Source organism: Marmota marmota, unplaced genomic scaffold (assembly GCF_001458135.2).
Source record: "Marmota marmota marmota unplaced genomic scaffold, marMar, whole genome shotgun sequence".
In the NCBI taxonomy this organism is placed as follows: domain Eukaryota; kingdom Metazoa; phylum Chordata; class Mammalia; order Rodentia; family Sciuridae; genus Marmota; species Marmota marmota.
The window spans coordinates 1,782,516-1,789,759 of record NW_026000240.1 but is presented as its reverse complement, the minus strand read 5'-3'; the positions used below and the strand labels follow the sequence as shown (position 1 = coordinate 1,789,759).

Below are 7,244 nucleotides of genomic sequence, written 5' to 3'. Positions count from 1 at the left end.
GTGTGTGTGTGTGTGTGTCGTGTGTGTGTGTAGATGATGTGAATTACTATTACCCAAGTATAGGTGAGAAATCAAGCAAAAAGAGGAGAGATGATCTTGCTAAGGTCCCACAGCTGGTGAATGGAAAAGGGATCCCCAGACAGGATCTGGACCCAAGCAGCCAGTTCCAGGGCCCAGGGTTTTCACCATTACACCAGGTTAGGGGAACAATCTCCAGGACAGGGGAAATGGGTCACTGAAGCCAGCAAGCTGGGGCTGTGTGTGGACAACTCCTATTTGAAGACTGTGAGCTGAGCAGGAAGCACACACGTGTGTACATAGGTAGGTGTGACACAGCTAGGAAAGATTCAGGGGTAGCGTTTTACCCTCTAGATGGGGAAGTGGGCCTCTGGGGGCAGGAAAGAAGACTTCTGACTGTATATCATGTCCTGTTTTCCATGTTTTGAACTTTGAACCCTAGGATTATGTTTCCTATTAACAAAAATAAATAATGATGAATAATTGAAAAAAAAAAAAAAAAAGAAGCCGGTCTCCAACATCTGCGATGTCTGTGGTCCTGAGCTCATGACTTCTGCCAGGCTCTGGGAAGACAGGGAACAAAGAAAGAGAAGTCTAGGAGGCTGAGGCCATCCTCATATCAGTGGACTGAAATCCACGCTCAGTTAAATCAGCTACAGGTGCCCAGTCATCTGTTGAGAGGAGCCAGAGGAACTGGGCACAGGATCAAACAGACTGCTCAGGCAAGATGCGGACACAGAATGTCTCCTCCAGGCCCCTCCACCCCCACCCTTCACACTCAGCTTATTCGCATTCTTGGATGCATGGTGCTTCCACCCCCACCCCCACCCCCTTCTCCCTGGTTCATAGTCTCCTGCAGGATGCTGGAGCCAGGAGGAACCTCAGGGAATTGGCTTTTCCAATCAATGCATCCCACTCCCTCATCTTGTAGGAAACCAAGGCCACAGGGGACAGGACTCTCTGTAGATGGGGACTTCACCAACATGGCTCTAAAACTGAACCCAGACTCTGGTTCCCCACTCTAACATAAGGACACAGGGTACAGGGACCAGCACACTCTAGTGCCTTCCCTTCTACCAGGTTCCCAGCCCAATTCACCACCTGGAAAACTTTTAACAGTTGTGCCACAGCTGTGTGCCTGAGGTCCTCATTGCCAGTTGGCCAAAAAGTGACCCAATGCCAAAATCCCACTTTACTTTCTGTTCCCAGGATCTTTCCTGGTACCAACTGTCATAGGTTCGTTTGCACAGAAAACGCACTGAGACAGATCTTGGGACAGGAGCAAAACTCGATGCAACAGAGTTATCCTGCCTCAAGGCACCAGGACCCGGCCTTTATATCCCTACATCAAGCCTCCATTTGCAATGGTCTAGGGGTAGCCTGTGATTAGGCAAGGTGGCTCTCTTCAGTTGAGTGCAAGTCTCGGAGAGAAACACAGCTGGGCCCCATCACTACCAACACACCCAGCATCTGGGAGAATGAGGGCCTCAGTCCTGGAGGGGCAGCCCCCTGCAGGGGCTCTGAATGGTGCACCACAGCAACTCCTATGTAATCTCTCTGCCAGAGATTCCATGGCCAGCCAACAGTGAGGTCGCAAAAATCCAGCTGATGGAATGGCAGCTGTTATGCATACAAACAACAATAAGTGTTGGCGAGGATGTGGGGAAAAAAGTACACACATACACTGCTGGTGGGACTGCAAATTGGTGCAGCCAATATAGAAATCAGTATGGAGATTTCTTGGAAAATTGGGAATGGACCACCATTTGACCCAGCTGTCCTTCTCCTCGGTCTATACCCAAAGGACTTAAAAACAGCATACTACATGGACACAGCCCCATCAATGTTTGTTTATAGCAGAACAATTCACAATAGCTAAACTGTGGAACCAATCTAGATAACCTTCAATAGATGAATGGATAAAAAAAATATGTGGCATATATACACAATGGAATATTATTCAGCAATAAAAGAGAATAAAATCATGACATCTGTAGGTAAATGGATGGAATTAGAGAAGATAATGCTAAGTGAAATTAGCCAATCCCCAAAAACCAAGTGCTGGATGTTTTCTTTGATATAAGGAGGCTGATTCATAGTGGGATAGGGATAGGGAGCATGGGAGGAATAGAAGAACTCTAGATAGGGCAGAGGAGTTGGAGGGGGAAGGGAGGGGACCTGGGGTAATTAATGATGGTGGAATGTGATGATCATTAACTATCCAAAGTACATGTATGAAGACATGAATTGGTGTGAATATACTATGTATATAACCAGAGATATGAACAATTGTGTTCTATATGTGTAATAAGAATTGTAATGCATTCTGCTGTCATATATAAATTTTTTAAATTTACATAAAAATCCAGCTGACTAAAGCCCATGCATTAACAGGGCTAATTCCTTGACTTGCAGAGCCATCACCTCAGTCTCTGCCTTTATTTTATACATGGCTACTTCATGGGTGTGTGTACATGTGTCAACATTTCTCCTTTTTCTAAGGACACCAGTCATGTTGGATTTGGGCCCACCCTAAAGGACCTCGGCTCAACTAATTACATCTGCAATAACCCTATTTCTAAGGTCATGTTCTTAGGTAGTGGGTGTTAGACCTTCAAAATATGATTCTTAGGGGGACACCAGTCAACCCATAACAGTTTACTATTTTAAAATGGATCAGGGCTGGGTACAGAATGCCCCGAGTCTCTGTGGCATCCCCTTGGTTCCTACCCCTGCCAGTACTAAACTATCAAATAGATGGTGTTTGGCTGAGAAACTGGAGCCCTATCCCAGCCCCAGGTGAGCTCTGACCCTCCACTTGCCTTCCCTCTGCAAACAGGGAACAGGGCAGGGACAGACAGTTCTGATCTGCAGATGGACCAGCTTGAGTTCTCCCTGGTGCCAGCTGTGGCACAGCTGGGAGGGAGGAGAGTCAGCTTTCCCAATGCCAGGCTGTGTGCATGGGGCTCAGTGCCCCGGGGCGTGCTCAGGCCCCACTCCCACTCCCTCACGGCCTTCCTTTCTGACCCCAAGTGCTCCAGCTCTAGCTCCAGCATGTGGCCCTAGGAGTGTTGCCTCCCAGAACCCAGTTCAGTCATCGTAGACTGGAAAGGAAGGAAAGGCACGTGGCACCTCCCAAGGAGATTGCTTTTTGTACTCCAGCTATCAACATCTCTGGAACGTGATCAGTATTACCTGTCCTCCAGGATTCGGAATCGAGGCTCCAAGATGGAGGGACTTACAGGGGTTTGGAAGCTGGCACAGTCAATCCCAGAGCATGGTGATGGAAAATCTGCACCAGGCCATGCTGGGAAGTCAACATTCACCACAGGTCTAGCTGGGCCACCTGCCTGCCATCTCCAGGACAGCCTGACCAAAGTCCAGGTACAGTTGCCTTTATCTCCTCTGCTGCTGATCTCCATTTTCATCTCAGGGCCACTAGTCAGGAGGCCCCCTGAGCAGGAGGCCTGAGCAGCACTTGTAGGGGTGAGGTTGGTCACTGATAGCAGAAGTGCTGGCCATGCAGATGTTAGAGACAGGCTGGGCACTAAGCTTATCTTTGAGAGAACAGAATTCCCCAGCACTGCTCTTCAGCCTGCACCGCTGCCTGGCTGAGCCTTGGTAGGGAGGGAGGTCCCTTTCCCCTCTTGCCAGGGTTCCAGGATCCAGAGTGGTGCTGACTGCCTTCAGCCCTCCTGGCTGAGGGGTCTCTGGCCCTACAGCACAGCATGGGTCTGGCTGAGGAGGAGTGACCTGCAGGACTGAAAAGGGCCACCTGCTGCAGCTAAGGACCTGCTAATGGCTTGTTTAGTTATTTCTTTCATCAAAGACACCAGCCCTGTGCGAGTGTGTGGGCAGGAACCCATGTGTGTGCAATGGTCCTGAGTACATGTGTGAGCATGTACACCCTCATGTCCAGATGTCTTTTCGTACAGGACAGAGGAGCTGGATCCTGTGCAGAAGATGACAGGAAACATCCTCACCCACAGAGGCTTCAGGACTCAAAAGTTTGGAAGCCCTCACTCTTTTGTGCCACCTCCATTTCCATCAGAGGATGAAGAACATTTCCACCACCACCACCCCCAGTGCTGGGGAGGGTACCCAAGGCCTCCCACATGCTAGGCAAGTGCTGCATCACTGAGTCACAGCCCCGGCCTGAGGAACTTTTTAAAAATCAGCCTCCCTCTTTCCACGCCAAACTCCATTTCTTCTGAGATCTCATCAAGGTGTTGGTTAGAGGGTGCAATGAATGACATATGTCTGCTTTGCAGTCTCCCCTTAAGCAGCCTTAGTTTTTTTTTAATTGTGGTATAAAATTTACTATTTTTTTAATTTAAAAAATTTAGTTGTCAAAGGATCTTCATTTTTTAAATTTATTTATTTATTTATTTTTATGTGGTGCTGAGAATTGAACCTAGTGTCTCACACATGCTAGGCAAGTGCTCTACCACTGAGCTACAACCCACCCTAAAACTGACTATTTCAGCCTTTTTAAGGGTACAGTTCTGTGGCATTAAGTACATTGATATTGTTGTACAATCATAACCACTATCCATCTCCAGAACTTTCTCATCCCCATTTGAAACTCTGACCCACTGCTTTCCCCTCCCCTTAGCCCTGGACAACACCATTCCACTTTCTGCCTCTATAATAATAACTCTAGGTACATCACATGATGATCATATAGTATTCATCTTTTCATGACCGACCTATTTCACTTAACATGATGTCCCCAAGGTTTACTCATGTTGTAGCATGCATCAGAATCTCCTTCCTTTTTAAGGCTGAATAATATTCCTTTGCATGGATAGACCATGCCTTCTCTATCCTTTCATCTTGTACACTTGAGTTGCTTCTACCTCTTTTTTAAAAATATTTTTTTAGTTGGACCTTTATTTTATTTATCTATTTATATGCAGTGCTAAGAATCAAATCCAGTGTCTCACACATGCTAGGCAAGGACTCTACCACTAAGCCATATCCCCAGCCCTGCTTCCACCTCTTAAATGCTGCTGTGTACACAAGTGTACGGATAGAGATCTGTTCAAATCCCTCCTTTGAAGTCTTTGTGTATATACCCAGAAATAGAATTGCTGGATTCTATGGTAAGTCTATATTTAATTTTTTGAGGAATCACCACACCGTTTTACACAACAGTTACAGCATTTTACATTCCCACCAACTACACAAGGGTTTTGATTTCTCCACATTCTAATCAATATTTGTTTTCTGTTTCTGTTTTTGCAGTGCTGGCGATGGGACCCAGGGCCTTGAACATGCTGGGCGAATGCTCTGTCTCTGAGCTGCACCCCCAGCCTTTGTGATTTCCCTTTTTGTAGTAGCCTTCCTAATAGACAGGAGGGCATTTCTCATTGTGATTTTGATATATCTATCCCTAATGATTAATGATGTTGGACATCTTTTCATGTGGCGCCAACTATATGTAGATCTTCTTTGTGTAGTGTCTACATTTTTAAGTCTCCTCATCTCAATGCCCTGAAGGTTGTCATTTGGGACTATTTTCTCTTTGAGATTTTGTGTGTCCCATCAGGCCTGGACTTGCTCCCAGTGGAGACATGTTTGTGTGAGTGGGAAGTGGGAAGGAAAAGGAGCCAAAAAGAGAGATCGTGCCCAGCCTTGGAACCACCTGGGGAAGTTCGATATCGGGGATTTCAAGTCTACATTCTGAGAAATCCAGGAACCCAAGCTGAACTGGGTCTGAATCTTCGTGACTCCAGCTCAGTGGCTTGGGGCTCCCTAAGACAGAAGTTCTGGTTTTGAGGGGGCTTTCCCTGGGCTGGGAGGACACAGACCTTGTTCCTGGAGCAAGAATGTGCAGTACCTGCATCCAGAGCTGCCTGGGGCCCATGTGCTTGCAGTTTCCACAGAGATTTTGCTGTGTGCTGGCCACATGACACCGACCGTCACAGGGACAACCTTTCTGCTGATAGGAAAGATTATAATCATGATTGAAACCGCAAGGCGGGTGTACAGGCCAAGCGTATTATCTGTTGCAGTTCAGAGTTTATCAGAGCAGCACCCTACAAGGCCCTTCCTTCACCCCTGGGCCCACTTCCTGTCCTCTCCGCCTCCCCAGGCATCCATTCTATTGTTTAGTGTCACCCTTGCATACCTGTGAAACTTGTGTGTTTTCATGTGAATGTGTCTTCAACTGATATACATGATCCTGTGCAAATAAATTGCATTCTCTTTCTCATTTTATTTTTTATCTAATACTATGTTTCTTAAAATTATTTTTAGTTGTAGATGGACATAACAATTTTATTTTTTACTTATTATGTGGTGCTGAGGATCGAACCCAGTGCCTCACACGAGCTAGGCAACGGCTCTACCACTAAGCCATAACCCCAGCCCTGACCATTTACGTTTTAAAAATCAATTCATAATTGCATGTATTTCTAATTCATAGATGATTTCATCCTGATTTTCACATCTGAGAGTTGTACAATCAGGTGCTGCCATCTCTTGATACACTTGATACACCCTCAAAAATCACTAACTAAATTTATCAGATCATCTATACCTTTTCTTTTTCTTTCTTTCTTGTTTTCTATTTTAACTAAAATTATCGAGTTGTTTCTTCCTGTAGCTCTATCAGGGGTGTGTGTGTGTGTGTATATAGTGTGTGTGTGTGTGTATACACAATAGTCTTAAAATATGTAAAATAACAATTTCATCCATAAAAGGAATGAAATCTATCATTTGCAACATTGAGGATGGAATTGGGGAAAATTATGTTAAGTGAAATACATAAGCCAGGCACAGAAAGAAGCTTGCTGTATATATCTTTCATATATATATATATATTTGTATTTCATATATGTTCATATATATTATATATTTGTTTTTCTTTTGTCTTTCCTTTTATTATTATTTTTGCAGTGATTGGGATTGAACCCAGATTTTCAAGGATCACCATGCTAGCTAGACAAGTGCTCTACCACTGAGCCACACTTTAAGATTTTACATATATTTTAAGATTATGAGGTTTTATTTTATGAATTAACAATGAAAAAAACTTCTCAATTACAAAGGACATGTTCACTATAGGAAAAAATGAAATACATAAAAGAACAAAGTAAATGTTAAAAATGATAATGTGTTCCTGTATGCTAAGTGGTTGGTTTCAAATGCTAATTTTCTGTAATATATATATATATATATATATATATATATATATATATATATATGTATATGTATATAAC

General features: G+C 44.5%; 1 long non-coding RNA gene across 2 annotated transcripts in view; it reads right to left on the bottom strand.

Moving 5' to 3' along the window:
* Positions 1 to 529: 529 nt before the first annotated feature.
* Positions 530 to 7,244, bottom strand: part of LOC125613580 — a 13,890-nt gene continuing 7,175 nt past the window's right edge. Inside the window, exons 2-3 of one of the 2 annotated variants that reach the window (XR_007344138.1) lie at positions 5,861 to 5,962; positions 530 to 581 (exon numbers count right to left, since the gene is read on the bottom strand). This is a non-coding gene — a long non-coding RNA (uncharacterized LOC125613580). The remainder of the gene's footprint in view (positions 582 to 5,860; positions 5,963 to 7,244) is intronic. The other variant, XR_007344137.1, reaches the window with a different exon arrangement.